The sequence below is a fragment of the Marmota marmota genome, unplaced genomic scaffold (assembly GCF_001458135.2).
Source record: "Marmota marmota marmota unplaced genomic scaffold, marMar, whole genome shotgun sequence".
In the NCBI taxonomy this organism is placed as follows: Eukaryota; Metazoa; Chordata; class Mammalia; order Rodentia; family Sciuridae; genus Marmota; species Marmota marmota.
In genome coordinates, this window is record NW_026000206.1 from 7,129,726 (window position 1) to 7,147,191 (window position 17,466).

General features: G+C 46.2%; 1 pseudogene; it reads left to right on the forward strand.

Annotated features, from left to right (window-relative positions):
* The first annotated feature begins 880 nt into the window (after positions 1–880).
* LOC125612756 lies at positions 881–1,002 on the forward strand (annotated as a pseudogene).
* The last annotated feature ends 16,464 nt before the right edge of the window (positions 1,003–17,466 follow it).

Consider the following 17,466-nt stretch of genomic DNA (forward strand, 5'->3'; position numbering starts at 1 on the left):
AGACTAAAAGTCTTCTAGAAGTGACAAACCCAGAATAAAGATTGGAAGAAAAACTTGAGGAATCTCATGAAAATTGAACAAAATCTCCAATGGGTGGAAAATTAAAAAGACTAGAAAATGAGTGGATCAGCTCTGAGAGTAGGAAGAGAGAAAATGAAAAGGAGAAAATAATAAGATAGAGTTCAAGAAAAATCACCAAAACAAAGGACGCACGTTTCAGATCAAAAGGGCTCATGAATTTACAAGTCCATCAAAACAGACCCAGGTGATGAAGTTTCAAGGCACTGAGGACAAACACCGGATGAGTGGAGAGAAGACGTAAAACACAACCTCCTCAGGAGAAGGAGGGGATCAGGTGTCATGGTGGCCTCAGGTTTCTCAGCCCAGAGGCCACCCCAACAGCTGAAAGGCAGTGAGCAATGCTGAGGGGAGGGAAAATGATCCCTCAACCCTGAATTCCACCCAAACTATCAATCACATTTGAGGGCAGAATAAGCAGATTCCGACTTGAAAAGCCTGAAAATTTTTACATCTCATGCATCCATTTCCCAGGAAGCTGCAGTAGTTTGTACTTCACCAAAATAATTAGTAACATAGGAAAAAAAATCTGGGAGATGAGGAGACGCAACAAGGGGATAGACGAAAGGATTTCCAGAATGATGTGGAGAGTGAACCCGGCCCTGGTGGGGACCGAGCGGAGGACCCAGATCAGGGCCGTGGGAGCCAAGGTGGGCACAGGCTGTCACCACAAAGATGACCTTTGCTCTTTTTTTCCCTTGCATCTTTAGAAGTGTTTATTTTTTATTTTTTAGTTTTAAATAGACACGGGTTTGGGCCCTAATCCTGGAAGACACAATCCCAAACACCAATCCTGAAGGAGACACTTACCTCTCAGAGGAGACACTATGATCTCAAAGGTGGTTTTCCCAAGGCAAGGCTTATCCATTGCAGTCTGGATGTGCTGACCCTTGCGATTTCCCCAAATATCTTGGCTTAAGAACCCGATTCCTCAGTGAGGCTCCTAAAGCACAAGAAGTAACAGCAAGAATCAATAAATGGGATGGATTCTTCTTAGCAAAGGAAACCATTAAGACCATGAGGAGGGAGCCCACAGAATGGGAGAAAATCTTTATTTACCACATGCACCTCAGATACAGGGTTAATCTCCAGGATATATAAAGAACTCAAAAAAATGTAACACCAAAACCCCCAAATAACCCATTCAATAAATGGGCATAGGAAATGAATAGGCACTTCACAGAAAAGAAATACAAATGGTCAACAAATGCATGAAAAAATGTTCAACATCTCTAGCATTTAGAGAAATGCTAAAGATTTCATCTTACTCTAGTCAGAATGGCAATTATCAATACAAGGAACAATAAATGTTGGTGAGGATGTGGGGGAAAAGGCACACTCATACGTTGCTGGTGGGACTGCAAATTGGTGCAGCCCCTCTAGAAAGCAGTATGGAGATTTCTCAGAAAACTTGGAATGGAACCACCATTTGAACCGGTTATCCCACTCCTCGGTTTATACCCAAAGGACTTAAAATCAGCAATACTATGGTGATACAGCCACATCAATGTTTATAGCAGCTCAGTTCACAGTAGATAAGCTATGGAACCAACCTAGATGCCCTTCAATAGATGAATGAATAAAAAATACCACTGAGCCATAAAGAAGAATGAAATGATGGAATTTTTTAGTAAATGGATGGAACTGGAGAATATCATGCTAAGTGAAATAAGCCAATCCCCCCAAACCGAAGACTGAATGTTCTCTCTGATATGCAGATGCTAACATGCAATAAGGGGGTGGGGAGAATAGAAGTCCATGGATTAGACAAAGGAGAATGAAGGGAAGGGAGGGAGGATGGGAATATAAAAGATAGTAGAATGAACCGACATAACTTTCTTATGGTCATATATAATATAGGACCAGTGTAAGTTCACATTATGTACAACCACAAGAATGGGAAGTCATACTCCACGTATGCATAACATGTCAAATACATTCTACTGTCATATCTAAAAAAACAAATACTAAGAAAAAGGAAATCCTGAAAAATCAAAATTATAACAAGATAATTCTGGAAGACATGATTTTAAAATTCTTTTAAAAAACTTTTATTATGGCGTTTAACCTTTGGGCTGGGGATGTGGCTCAAGCGGTAGCGTGCTCGCCTGGCATGCATGCGGCCCGGGTTCGGTCCTCAGCACCACATACAAACAAAGATGTTGTGTCTGCCGAAAACTAAAAAAGAATAAATAAATATTAAAATTTAAAAAAAAAAAAAAAATCAAAAAAAAAAAACTTTTATTACATTTTAAAAGGGGATTTATTTGAGAAACATAAAAATTCAATAGAGCACTTCATAAGCCATTTTGCACAATAAAAAGGGCGATGATAGATATTTTTGCAACATAAACACTCAGATATACCAACAACAGATGCACAAGCGTAACAGTTATGAGCTGATGGACTGTATTCACAAGGAAGTAGGTCAAAAAGAGAAAGACACAGACGCATGTCGGGATGGCTGGTAATTGTGCACCCAGCTTTATAACCAGCGTCATCCAAAATGCCCCGACAGACGACCCAAGTCTTTGAGGAGATCAGTCAAGAACCCCTCTGGGTCATCACTGCATGTGAGTCACCAGAAAGCCGATGTCTTGAGAAATTTTGCCTTTTGTAAATGCAATGTACAAAAAGGACATCTCTTTATCTATTGAAAGAGTTTCCACATTTTTATGTCCAGGCACAATACTTACACACAACATCAGTGCTCTGCTAACGTACTTTCTCAGCATCCAATTTGTGAAAAATGCATAAAGCAAATTACAACTCTCTAAAAGTCTCTGCACAATTTACGTCTCTGCCATTGGAAATGGGACACAGCCATGCAAGATGAAGTGCGCGGTGCTGAGCCTTGAGAGACCGTGCTGACGGGAGGGGAGCTGGCTGATGGCATATTTGTAAAAATGATTTGAATTCATTTATACGGTATTTATGGGAAAGCCTACTCAGGGGTCAAGACCTGTTAGGGAGAAAATGAAGGAAAGGGTAGAGGTGATCCATTCGGGCTTTGTGGAGATACAGCCCAGTGGAAAGAGGAGAGGGTCAGGCTCCGACAGTCATAAAAATGAATATATCGTTACAACCTGTGATGAACACCATAAAGAAGAATTTCAGGTTGTAAAAGGATTGTAAAACAAAAGAATTGACCTGCACATTAACATTATATCAGTAATATGTTTTCATAAATTGTTATCTATTTCATTTTCTTCAGCTTTTTTATTCCAATAAACTGATGTCAGTGCATAGAGTAGATATAAAAATAGCTAGCTATTTAAGTCTCTAATGTCAGAGAATAGTTTGGAATCAACTTCTTTTGCTAAGGTTTTATCTCTAGAATTTACTCCGATCACTTGTGGTGCTGGTTACAATCTGGAAGGACACAATCCTGGATGCGGCTTTTCTTGAGTGGTTTCCAGGATTTCATCGTTTGGGATGGTGATCTTTGGGATTTTAGACTTTAGGCATTTTGCCTTTTGGGATTTCAACAGTCAGGATTTGGAGGCTTGGAATTGTCTTTGGGATTATGATGGACACAGTACACACACACACACACACACACACTTACAGATGCATAAAACTTGCCATTTTGACCATTTTAAGAGACAGGTCAGTGGCACTGGAAATGTTCCCAATGTCCTATAACCATGGCTGCTGCCGATTTTCAAAATCTTCATCACCTTCCGCAGAAGCTCTGTGCTCTTCAGTAAAAACCGCCCCTTTCTCCTTCCCCTAGCCTCCGGTAACTTCTAGTCTTTCCAGATTTGCCCACCGCAGGAGCCTCCCGCAGGTGGAACTCGTGCTTTTGTGACTGGCGTCACTTTCATAATGTCTTCAAGCGCCTCCAGGCTGCAGCCCGTGTCCGAGCTCCAGTCCTTCAATGGCCGCATGAAATCCACCGCACGGAAGGCCACATGTGGTGGGTGCTATCATCCGTTGATCACTGCCCCTGTCATATACTGGGGGGTCTTTCCTGCCTTGACTTCCTCGTGGGGGGCCCTGGTGAGGTGCTTCTGCCGTCCCTGCCTCGTTTCAGAGCTGTCTGCTGTGATGGGTGGCTGATGGCCGTTATATGAGTCCAGGAAACCAGGATCAGTGGTTCCTGTGGGACGCCCATGTGGATCCGCACCCTACCCCTTGCTGATACCTTCGAGAGCGGGCCGTGTATCACTTGGCTCCTGATGGCCTCCTCCACCGATGTCTCCAAATGGACTCAGTCTTTCTCAGAGAAGCTGGAGCCAGACTGTGACCAGAGACCTGTCCATCTTCTCTCTAGGGACCTTCACACCACCCTACGCAGTGAGCCTTATGCCTTGCTGTTTAATTTTCATATAAATTGTCACACCCCATTTACATAAAAGCTGTTGATAAAATAGTAATATTTTATTGAGAAAAAGGAAAATTTAAACTAATCTGATTCTAAGGGTATTCATTTACCGTATAATGTAAAGTTTTAATATTTGCTAATTTGATAACCTCTGCATTCGGAAAATTTTCTCATCCAAAGCCATGACCAGTGGGTAAGGGCAACGTTTTTTAAGAATGGCCCCCCCCTTCCGTGTGCTCCTTCCCGTCATCTAATACATTTTGAGAGTAGGCAGAGTGCTGGACCCTGCACTTCAGGCAATATCCTGCTGAAAAAGTATCTGAGATGCTGTCCTGCTGCCCTGGAGAGAAGAGTTAGAGGGGCCAACTCGTGGGCTTCACCTGCTTGTTTACCACGGGTCCCCCACCCCTGTGTGTGCCTTATTTACCATGGGTCCCCCACCCCTGCGTGTGCCTTGTTCACCATGGGTCCCCCACCCCTGCGTGTACCTTGTTTCCCACAGGTCCCCCCCTGCGTGTGCCTTGTCTGCTTTTTAGTGGGTTCTTCAATTATGGGCATATGTGTTAAGGGCAAGAACTCTGAGACATGGGCACGTGCCAGTGTCCTCTGGATGTTGCTTATTGGTGCACTGTTGTTGGTCATGCTGACTGTAACTACACATCACGCAGGGGAGCAGGTCTGCTGTGTCCCCGCCACTCACAGGAGGAGTCTGCACTTGTTAAAATTAGATTGCTGGAGTTTGTAACAAGAGTCAAAGGTGCTTAGAGTGTGTTGGTAAATAAAACCACACACCGTCTTATTACAACGACAGAACTGATCTATCCACAGGGGAAAAGCATGGAAGGAGGTCTAAAGCAAAGCTCTGTTGGCTGATTCTGGAAGTGGAACTCTGGACGAGAGCCTGGCTCCCGTTCTTCCCACTTCCTCAATTTTTAATGAGAGAATGGCAATTATTGTGATGGAGGTGATCTGTCGGAAATAAGGTGCATGCATGGGCCAAGATGTGGAACCAACCTCAGTGTCCACGGACAGATGAATGGAAAAAGAAGATGCGGTATACACGCACGATAGAATATTATTCAGCCACAAAAATGAAATTCTGTCATTTTCAGCAACATGGATGGAACTGGAAGACATGATGATGAATAAAATGAGTTCAGGCACAGAAAGACAAACACTTGAGATTATTACTTATGTATGGAATCTAAAAAGTGGATCTCAAAGAAGTGGAGAATAATAGAACAGTGTTTTTCAGAGCCTGGGAAGCGGATAGGCAGGGAGGGATGGAGAGAGAATGGCTAATGGGACAGTTGGATGTGAGGAGTAATTTCCAATGCTCTGTAGCACAGTAGGGTAACTGTGGCTGAAAGCAATTTATAGAATATTTCAAAAGAGCTAGTAGAGAGGGCTTTGAATGTCCCAACACACACACACACACACACACACACACACACACACTATCTGAGGTTTTAGATGTGCCCAATTGCTCCGATCTGATCATGACACATTATATCCATATATTGAAATGTCACAATGCAACCCATAAATGTGACAATCATTGTGTGTCAATTAAAATGAAAATACATTTAGAAAAGGAACTAATGCGTGTGCTAATACTCCTGCTTTGTCCAGACAGCCGGAGTGTGGTCGGGCGCCTCCTTGGAGCTGCCTCTGCCCAGGCCCAGTCCTGCTCACCCGGGGCAGCCTGCAGAGGTATTCAACCACCCCTTGCTTCGGTCCCTCCGCTTCTCTCCCCTGTGCAGACACCAAATAACTAGTGCTGCGCAGAGTACATTATTGTTCTTCATGAGGCAGACAGGCCCTTGAGACTGGAGTCCAGGCACGTTTTGGAAATAGACATTACTCTCAGGAAGTGCAGGAAGTGAATCTGCTGGCAGAACGGGGTGACCCGAAGGTTCCCGTATCCTATAAAAAAAGAGTCAGATCTTACACTGAAACTTGCTCGCCTGTTGTTTTGTTTTGTTTTTTATGAACCGGGCCAGGTTAGTGTGCCAGACACAGGGTTCTTTTGCTCTGCTGGCAGGAGAGTGAATTAGCACAGTCTCCCTGGGGGACAACTGGGTGAGTCCTCAAGGTTCTACACGTCCATTGATAGAGCAGTTCTACAAGTAGGGGCTCATTTGAAGGAAATAATCTGGATATTTGTAAACAGAGAGTTGTAAAGTCCATCACAGCAGGACTTACATAACAAGCAATTGGAAATAATAATCAAAAAGGTTGGTTTGATAAATTATGGACCATTTATACATGGCATATTACATTTTTGAAGAATATAGAATAAAGAGGAAATTATTTGACAAACATTTTTATGTGAAAACAGACTATAAAGTGGCATATGGCAGCATGATCCGTTTTTGTATTGGAAATAGATACTTGCTAATTTAAAACAATGGAAAATTATACACAAAGTTGGTAACTATTACTCTGTTTCTGGATGGGAGATTGGGGTTGATTCATTTTCTACACTTTGGTTAACAGATTCTTTCATTCACCCAACACATGTGTCTGAGCTGTCCTGCTCCACGGTGTGCCTAGAGGCCACGGAGGCATGCCCTGGGCAAGGTCTGTCGTGCTGGCCTGGGAGCTGCGCAGAGCAGGGCTTTCAAAGCCAATGGCCTTGACTTTGGGGAAGGAAGTGATGTAGTAGGTTGGCCAATGGGGCTTTTAAGTGGGTTGGCTTCTTCCAATCCACTTAAAAAAAGATGGAAGTCTTCCTTTCAGCCTTTTTGGAAAATGGTGCCTTGAAGACTCTTTAAGATCATGTTTTTTCAAGTAACCCAATCAATCAACAGGCCAAGGAACTGAATAGAGGCTTCACAGAAGAAGAAATTCAATCAATCAGCAAACATATGAAAAAATGTTCATCATCTCTAGCAAGTAGAGAAATGCAAATCAAAACTACTCTAAGATTTCATCTCACTCCCGTCAGAATGGCAATCATCAAGAATACAAGCAATAATGAATGCTGGCGAGGATGTGGGGAAAGGCACACTCATACATGGCTGATGGGACTGCAAACTGGTGCAACCACTCTGGAAAGCAGTATGGAGATTCCTCAGAAAACTTGGAATGGAACCACCATTTGACCCAGCTATCCCACTCCTTGGTTTATACCCAAAGGACTTAAAATCAGCAATACTACAGTGACACAGCCACATCAATGTTTATAGCAGCTCAAGTCACAATAGCTAAATTATGGAACCAACCTAGATGTCCTTCAACATGTGAATGGACAAAGAAAATGTGGTACAAATACACAATGGAATATTACTCAGCTTTAAAGAAGAATGAAATTATGGAATTTGCAGGTAAATGGATGGAACTAGAGAATCTCATGTTAAATGAAATAAGCCAATTCCAAAAAACCAAAGGCCAAATGTTTTCTTTGATAAGTGGATGCTGATCCATAGTGGGGGAGGAAGGAAGAATGAAGGAACTGTGGATTGTGCAGAGGGGAGTGAAGGGAGGGGTGGGGCTGTGGGGATGGGAAGGACAGTAGAATGAGACAGATATTATATACATTATAGACATGTATGATTTTACTAGTGGTGTGACTCTGCACCATGTACTGCCCGAGAAATAAGAAGTTGTGCTCCATCTGTGTACAATGTGTCAAAATGCATTTTACTGTCATGTGTAACTAATCAGAACAAGTTAACAAATTTTAAAAATCATGTTTTTTTTTTCTAGTGGGTTATCCATCCATCTACCAGTCAATCCATCCACCCTTTCATCCACTTATCCACTAACATACATCCATTTACCCACTTGTCCAACTACCCAAGAAACTACCTATTCATCCAGTTATCGACTTGCCCACCCACCCACCCACCAATCCATCACCCCTCCACCCACTTATCTACCTATCCACCCACGCGTCTGCTTTCCTCAGCTTTTTTCACTGCTGTGACTAAAGGACCTGACCAGAACAACTGTAGAGGGGAAAAGGTTTATTTAGGGGCTCACGGTTTCAGAGGTCTCAGTTCGTAAGAGGCTGGCTCCATTCCCGGGGGCTCAAGGTGAGGCAGGGTATCATGGCAGAACAGTGAGGCAGAGGGCAGCAGCTCACAGGGGATCAGAAAGCAGAGAGAGAGAGGTGTCCACTTGCCAGATACAAGTATATACCCCAAAGCCACACCCCAGTCCCCACCTCCTCCGGCCACACCCTACCTCCAGTTACCATTCAGTTAATCCCTATCAGGGAATTAATTCACCGAATGGATTAAGACTCTACAGCCTAGTTGTTTCTCCTTTGAACCTTCTTGCATTGTCTCACCCATGAGCTTTTGGGGGACACCTCACATCGAAACCATAACACCATCTATCATCCATCTATCTGCTCAACCAAACACCTGCCATCCGTCCATCCACCCCACCCATGCACCCATCCATCTGTACACCCATCGTTTGGTTTCTCCATTCACTCCTGAATCACTGACTGCGCATCTCGGACCTCATACCTGGCTGGTCCCGGGATTCAGGCTCACTCCCACCCCTTCAGGAAGCTCAGTCTAGGTCGTCTCTATCACTTGAGCAAAGGAGTGTTGGGAGCCCGGTGTGGCCTGGTGGGTAAGTGGCAATCTGTGGCCACCCCACCTGGACTTCCTTGGGGTGTGGCAGAAGCCAGGAGGCTCTGCAAGATTCACTTTCCAGAAGGTGCCAATCACACTCACCCCCAATCCCTGCCCTCTTGTCAGCACTGGATTTATCAACAGGTAAGGTCCTGGCTTTACCATGGGTCCAGCAGTCGCCCTTTTTGTGTGCCTCTCTGACTATTGATGAGGCTGACATCGTTCTTTCATTGATTGTTGGACTCTCCTTTTCTCTCTGGCCTGCTTGTTATATTGCAGGCGATTCTTCTGCCCTGGGAAGCCTTTGTTGAGGCCTAAATAACCGAGAGCCATGCTCCAGATACGAATGGGCTCACGTGGCAGCCGCGGCCGCAGCGCTGAGAGAGGACTGTGGGTGCCCCGGTAAACCATGTGCAGGGTCAAGGAGGCTGAGGCCAGGGAAGTCTCCAAAGGCAGAGTGAGGAGGGTTACATGAGTTATTTTGAATTAATTATCCTTGAATACAAAGAGCGGTAACAAGGGTGGGGTCAGTCCAAGGCTGGACAGGCAGTTCTCGGGCAGATGTCCTTGCAGAAATGTCTTCTGTGTGAGGTTGTGGGGTCCTCCGTGCAAGGCCTTGGTTCTGGTAGAGCCTTTGTGAGAGTTCTTTTTATCAGGCTCGCATGGGGGACATCTCTCCTGGCAGAGCCTCCTGGCTTTTATTTTTTATATATATATTTATATATATTTTAGGGTTTGGCACGAGGAACTCCATTTTGTTTATGACAAGTCTCATACTTTTCTCGATTGTTACATTTGGAAGCAGACGCTTCATTCCTTGGTGCTGCAGTTGGTATGACCCCTGCCGTACCATTCACTTCGTGTGGCTTGGTATAATGGGAAGTGCTCAACTCAGCTCCCTTTCTGCTCCCTTTCACAAAGCATGGGGCCTGTGTGTGTTGGTGTCTTCCCTGGATGGACTTCATGTTGGCCGAGACTGGGGCTGTTCGATTTTGTCTGTCTATCTATCTATCTATCTATCTATCTATTTACTTTTTTGCACCAGGGATGTAACTCAGGGGCACTCGACCCCTGAGCCACATCTCCAGCCCTATTTCTGTATTTTATTTAGAGACAGGGTCTCACTGATTTACTTAGCATCTCACTTTTACTGAGGCTGGCTTGGAACTCGGGATCCTCCTGCCTCAGCCTCCCGAGCTGCTGGGATTACAGGCATGTGCCACCGCACCCGGCTATGTGCTTCTATGTTTAACCAAGTGCTGTGAATTGAGGTATCAAAGTGTTTATATTATTTAGTAATCATAAAGTCTTCTCTAAAAAAAAGTACCTTTACAGTGGAGAGATTTGGCAGATAGAGCTTAATTAAGTGATCAGAGCTGATGTCACCAGTGGGGGATGAATTGGCCCACGTGCTGAAGACCCGGTGTCATTTGTATTGCAGTTCTGCCAGCAATATAGGCTGCATTCGAACACTGCTTCCCCATCATCTCCTACGGACCAGCCCAACATCCCTTAATCCCAAGCCAAGTTTAACCTCAATGCTGTGGCTGCTGCCTGAATTCTGCCTAGAATTCACAGCCTGAATCTCATTCTACTTCAACAAATTCCAATCGAGGAAGGTACTGAAAAACCACTGGCCTGTGCCTTCTAAGCTGTCTATGTGGGAAAGGCAGACAGGCTTCAGATCTGTCCAGACTGACAGAAACCACAGCCACGACAGTTAGTGTGACACGTATAGTTTGGATCCCAAGGCCCAAAAATGTTTCTCTAAAGGACATTCTTGGGACAGCTGGGAATTTGCAAGTGGACCATTTGGTAATAGGATTGTGTCAAAGTTAAATTTCTGAATTTGGTAATTATATTGGGGTTACATAAAAGAGAGTTTTTGTTCTTATAAAAAACAAGGCTCAAGTATTCAGGGATGATGGGTCATTATTATGCAATGTATTTCCAATGAGTTCAGGAAAAAAAACAATAATGAGAGAAACAGGGTGGGGGGGTGCGGAGGAGGGGGGAGAGAGAGGGAGAGGGAGGAGGAGGAGAGAGAGAGGAAGAGGAGAGGAGAGAGGGTGGGGGGAAACAAATGTGGCCCCATGTTAATAGTTGATTTGATGAATCCGGGTAAGAGGTATGTTAATGCTTACTTATCACGTTTTTATTTTTTATTCTTATTATTTTTTAAAAAAATTATTTATTTTATTCATTTTAGTTATTGATGGACCTTTATTTTTTATTTATATGTGATGCTGAGAATCGAACCCAGTACCTCACACGTTCGAGGCAAGCACTCTACCACTGAGCCACAACCCCAGCCCCTTATCACATGGTTTTAAAAAGTGGATTTGACATTTTCCAAAACAAAATCTAGTCTCTTATGCTTGGAAAGGGGATCGACACCTCTCAAGTACTGTTGAAATCAAGTGTTTTTCTGGAGTGGTCTGGGCTTGGCATCTGCCAGAGCATATCACCCACGACACTAATGGAGACGCATGGCAACTTCTCTTCCCATCAATGAATGAGCTCTGCAGCCAAGGAGGGCAGGCTGCATTCGAACACTGCTTCCCCATCATCTCCTACGGACTAGCCCAGCATCCCTTGATCACAAGCCAAGTTCAACCCCAATGCTGTGTGGCTGCCGCCTTAAGAGGAGGAACTGTGTTCTAGGAACTCTGACCAGCTCTGGCCATTGGGTAAGCCACTGCTGCAGCTCTTAGGTCCGAGCCACGTGCTGGATTTAGTTTAGTGATTTGTGGTAGGCGTCTGTGCTGATCAAATTAGCAGAATGACCCCTGTGTCCTCTGTACTGACTCTTGTGTTTGTTTGCCAAATGTGGAGTCAACACGATGAAGGACGTGTGGTTCACAGTGCACCAGAACAGTAGCCATCTGACAGGTGACAGGTGTCACGCAGAGAAGCAGAAAGTCTGAATCCATGAGCCTCTCGCCTGGATGCTGACAGGAACGAGGAGGACGCGGGTCTCTGGGGGCTGTTTCAGAGCAGAGAGCCCACATCCTCGGCACCAGCACTTTCAGGGAACTGCTGTGGGAGGCAGAGTTAAGTTTAGGGTGGTCTTCCTTAGGGTCAGGGGGGCTGGGGACACCAGGCTGGAGAGACGGTGGAAGCCACTGGAGAGTTCAGCAGGCCAGGGCTGCTCAGGGAGCATTGAGAAGGGCACGTCCAGGAAGCCAAGCTGGAACAGGAGAGTGAGAAAGTACTTGGGGTAAAGTTGGAGCCCAGGGGGTGGTCGGAGCAGGGAAGTGGGTCGGCCGTGCACCCAGCACAGCCCTGTTCTGGGCACCAGCTCTGGGCTCAGCTCAGGGGTGCTCCAGGGCCCATGGGGTTCACAGAGAAAGACACAGAGACTTTTTAGAGGAGGACAAAGAAAAATATGAAGGAAGGGCTGAAAACTAAGAACTTGGGTAAAGGTTGTGGGGCTGGATTTTGCCAGATAAACGAAGCCTACGGGGCAAGCCTATTTTAGACACAGGGGCACAGTGGAGCATCTTAGGGTCCCCTCTGCCTCAAGGGAAGAGGGACAGGGACACAGGTGAGACCACTCCTGCAGCAGAGCCCCACTTATTTGGTGTCTCCCACTGTATGGATTTTGTGGAATGGAATGATCCAGAACACAGCATGCAGGACACTGACAACGAGTTGCTAGCTTTGCGTCTATTCAAGTCAGGAAGACACTTAGGAACCCAGGTCACCTCGGCCTTGAACACGGGACTTTCCCATGGCCAAGCTGGGAGGACAGGCTCCCCTCTGGACTTGTTGGGTTGGGTCTGGGGCACATCCTTATTTTTCTTTTTCTTCAAACTTCCTCAGTGTGGCAGGCGCCTGGGCTCCGGGGCCACCTCGGCCCAGAGCCCAGAGCTGTGTCTTCAAGGGGGTGATAACCTGGGGGTTTGTGGTCCTCTCCTGGTGGCTCCATTGTCATCCTCTGGAGAGTCGTGGTCTTTTGCTTAATGCAACAGGGAGGGCTCTGTCGTGCACTGACAAAGGACTGAGGTGATTGGAAACAGGTGACTCCTGGATTAATGTGGTGACTTGATTTGATTTGTGACCTTTACTCCCCGTTTTAGGCAGAAGAATGAGCAACCATAATTGTGTACTGTGTTATTTTTTCCTGCATTTAACCTTCGACATTACCTCCAGGCGGTGCCTGCTTGTCCTGGGCCCAGGAGACAGAGGCCTTCTCTACTCATTTAATTCCCAGTCCTCCCTCCCTCCCTTCCAGAGCTGACCATTGTCAGCTGATGTGGAAGATGAGGGAAGAAGTGTAGGTGAAAATGTCAGATTCTCTGCCAAAGAACTTCCCCCTTGTTTCAGAAAAACAGAGATGTCTGGCTTGAATGATTTCAAAATTCTTGCCCCATTCCCTTTAAGCCCATGTTGGGGTGCATTGCGGGCAGCTTCCCCTTGCCCACACCCCCTGTCCCACTGTGGAGCAGCAAGGAGTGGGGAAAGATGACCCTGATAGAGGGCAGGTGAGACTGGCCTAAGGCTAAGGGTTCCCCTTGCCAATGACTGACCATCCAGTTCTAACCAGTGAAACTTGAAATATTCTTCTGGAAGTTTCTGAGAAGGTTCTGCCTCACTCTTAAGATAGCCAGGATTTCTTCCTCCCTCTGAGTGTGGAGGAAGAAGCCTGTTTTTTTGGATACTACAGTCAGTTGAATAGTGTTGGGATAAAGCGAATGATGAAGAAGGCAGAAATGGAGAGAGGGAGGGACATTAGGTTTTGGTGAAATTATTGGGCTTTCTGGTCAACCGCCTCTGACACCCACTCTACCCCCAGTTTGGTGTTCTATGAGCCAATGCTTTTCTTTTGCCTAATCCAGTTTGTGCTGGGGTTTTGTTTCTTGCAGCCAAAGCTCTTAGTTAAGAACTAAAACCCTGCCCTCTTTTCCTTCTCCCCCTCAGTTTAACTGGAATAGGCAAGCTTTCTTTTGCTGCTCAGGAATCCCTTTACCCTCCCTTCCCGCCTCCTCTGGGGTCTTGCATGTGTGTGCATGTGTATACAGATCTGTTAAAAGAATTGATAAATACATTGTTCTTTTTCCTTTCTGAGTCTCCCGATAGATCCCCTCTCCAATTCGGTTTGTCTGGGCCTCACATCCTCCAAGACCCAGTTCAAATATCACTTTCTCTGAAGCATCTTCCCAAGGGGAGTTGCTCCTGCCCTCATTCTGTTACCCTTGTCCATCTATTAAGGGGAACCAGCCAGGCAGCTTCTTGAGGACCAGTCTTAGGGTATGGTTTCTGTTGTGTGGGATAAAGACCTACCATAGTTGAACCAAGATAGGTATCCATTTCCACTCACACCACAGCCTGAGTAGGAACGGGGGTCTGGTCCATGAAGTCGCCAGGGCACCACTCCTTTTCTCTCATGGCTCCACATTCAAGCCTTTGTGTGCATGGTGCAAGATGCTGGCCACCCCGTCCCTGTTCTGGCCAGAAGTGGGCAAGGAGAGGAAAGGGCGTATCTTTCCTTAAGGACACACCTGACTTTTGCTCATCCCATTGGCTAGAACTTAACTCAATAGCCTCAGCTAGCTGCAAAGAAGTCTAGGCAATGTAGTCTTTGCATTGAGCCATCAGGTGGCTGAGAACCTTGCATTCAGCCATCAGGTGGCCAGCTGAGAACTTGGTTACAGTGGAGGAGCAGGGGTTAGGTGCAGGGGTGACTCTCTCTTTGGCAAACACCATTGATGCCAATTGCAGGTTAGCTGAGGCAAGTTTCCACATCTAACGGTTTACCCAGCAGGTAAAATGTAACTTAGTTCTATTCGCACCTGGGGCAAGCCTGTGCACAGAGAGCTCCTTGCTGGTGCCAACCCAGCGAGTGATGCTGCACTGGACCAAGGCAAGGCACAGAGCACCCGTAGGTCACACCCTGTAGTCTGAGACCCGTGACTGACAGCTTCCTGGCATCTCAGAACACCCAAATAGTGCACGGCAGAGCTCTGTTTCCTGGGAATGAGGCGTTCCTTTCCTCATCTGCATGGAGACAGTCTACTCTAACTCCACTCTGCAGACAATACTCTCCTAGTTTGGCAAAACAGCAAATGAAAACAGCAACGAAAACAGCACTATAGCAACATAAGAAGCATCCTGTTGGCAGCAGAACCTGGGAAGAACTTTCAGTTGCATTTTGAATGGGACTTTGTGGCCAAGTCCATGCAGAATACCTCGGTCCTTGGCACAGGGAGGGAGGGACCAAGGCTCTTCAGGTTGGGGCATCAAAAGTTTGCTGAGAAAAGACACTGCCAATCAAGGTGCTTGGAACATGTGGTGAGTTGTTGATTTCAGCCATAAAGAAGAGGCATGCTATTCTTATTAATAATAATTCAAAAGTAATTTCCTCTACCTCTCTAATTGTTAAATATTTAAAACGTGTTGCTTTAAAAGGTGGGTGGCAGATAATTAAGGAGCCTGCTCTCAGGTTAGACAGTCTTTTGCTGGATCCTGGCAGACACTGGCTGACTGTTATTTGTCAGTGATTCTCTCTCCTCCCAGTGGATTCTAATATCCTCAAGGTCAAGATGGTGCTTTAAATCTTAATCCCCTAGATATTGGGTGCTGTGGGTAATGCCTCAAGAAGGCTTTCTCGTAGTGTCCTCTCATCTGAGAACTTCCGTGGCCCACTGATTTCCAGGAGCAGATGAAGAAGGCCCCTGCTGATCCCTTCAGCAGGGCTGCCACCCTGTTTCCCGTGCCTGGCCGCACAGATCCTGTCCAGGTGAAGGCCTCCGTGGGGTCAGTGGGAGACTCTGCCTGTGACATTCAATATCTGGAAATTCGTAGCCTGCTCTGGAGCGTCAGCAGCTCTGAGAGGGGTTGGTGTGTGGAAATTGATTTAGCTCTGTTCACTCCGGCGTGTCCCAAACGCACATGAGCACACTTTTTTTGGAGTTATCTTCTGGCTTCTTTGAAGCAGTGCCATTGCGATGTTCTGAGCACTCAGGGAGGTACAAAGGACAGCATGGTGTGACTCTGGTCCCTCTCAGGGCTGTGCTCGGTCTTAACGTTTGGTCGTATGGGTTCTGACTTCTAAAACATCCAGCACCCTTCTGACCCGCCGCTGGGTGAGGTGGAAGGGAACCTGCAGTGCTCTCCCAGCAGACTGGGTCCAGTTCCCGCCCCGCACTGCTGTCAATCAGCACTCCCCACGCATTGCCATGGAAACCCCATCTTTCCTCTCAGTACCTTCCTGGCTCCTCATGGCTCCCCAGGGAAAGCCTCCCCCTCTCTTCCAATCCCAGGGTCCTTGTTTCTGAGCTCGACATCCACTTCCTGAGTTGTGAAGGAGAGGACCGCTCCCTGGACAGTGTGCCCTCTCAGCTCACGGGTCACTCACGCTCTGTGCTCATCCAGGCCTGTCTCTCTTGCCTGTGGACAGGTCTGCCCTTCCCAGGGGATGTGCTCAGATGTGTCTTCCTTCACTGTCTGCTGAGTCATCTCATGCTCTTCAGGCCTCTGCAGACACCTGTGGTTTTGTGGAGTTTTGGTCACTTTCGTGTTCAAGCTTTGTGAGGGCAGGGACTCTGTTCCCCAAAGCTGAGGATTTCCTAGTTCTGGTGCAGACAATGAATTAAAGAATGAGGGCAGACAACCACCTGCCTTTGGATGCTGCTGAAGTCTAAGATTCGGAGACCGGGCTGAAAGAAGAATCTGGAATGATCTTGCAAACAGTGTTTTGAAAAGATTTGCCCTGGGCAAGGGTTTTGGGCTATAAACCCATTGGTGAAGTAGCCCATGAAGTGGGGACCACCAGCAGGGAAGGACAGGGCTGGGGTGGGGGCAAAGCCAGTTTCAGACCTGGAGGTTTGGATCACACCTACTGTACAAGCCCAGGTAACCGGATTAGGGTTGCAAAGAGGGTTTGGGAATGACTCAAAAAGTCAAGCATGGCATTGGCATAAGACTGTAATTCTCCTCCTGATACGTACCCAAAAGGATTGCAAATAGGCATTTAAAAAATAAGTATGATGTCCACAGCAGCACTATTCACAACAGGCAAAAGGCAGAAACCGCGTGATTGTCCATCAAGTGACACGTGCACAAACAAATTGTGGCATCTCTGTACCATGGGATACCGTTCCTTAGGAAGGAACGAAGAGTATTGTCTGCAATTTGCATATTCCAAATTGGGGGTCTTTGAAGAAACCAGATAGAAAGACCAGGAGTGATACGATTCCACTGAAACCAAACGTCCAGAAAGGCAAATCCACAAGACAGCAAAGGGCTGCATGGGTGCCAGGTCGGGGAATGAAGGCAGGAGGAGGAACTGCATAGTTGGTAGAGGGTCTCTTTGGGGGTGAAGAGACTGTTCTGGAACTTTATAGAGGTGGTAGTGCACAAAATTGGAATTACTAAATGTCATTGAATTATACACCCTAACATCTTTACGTGTATGCTATATGACTTTCATCCCAGTAAAAAAAGGACACTTTTTTAAAAGTGGGG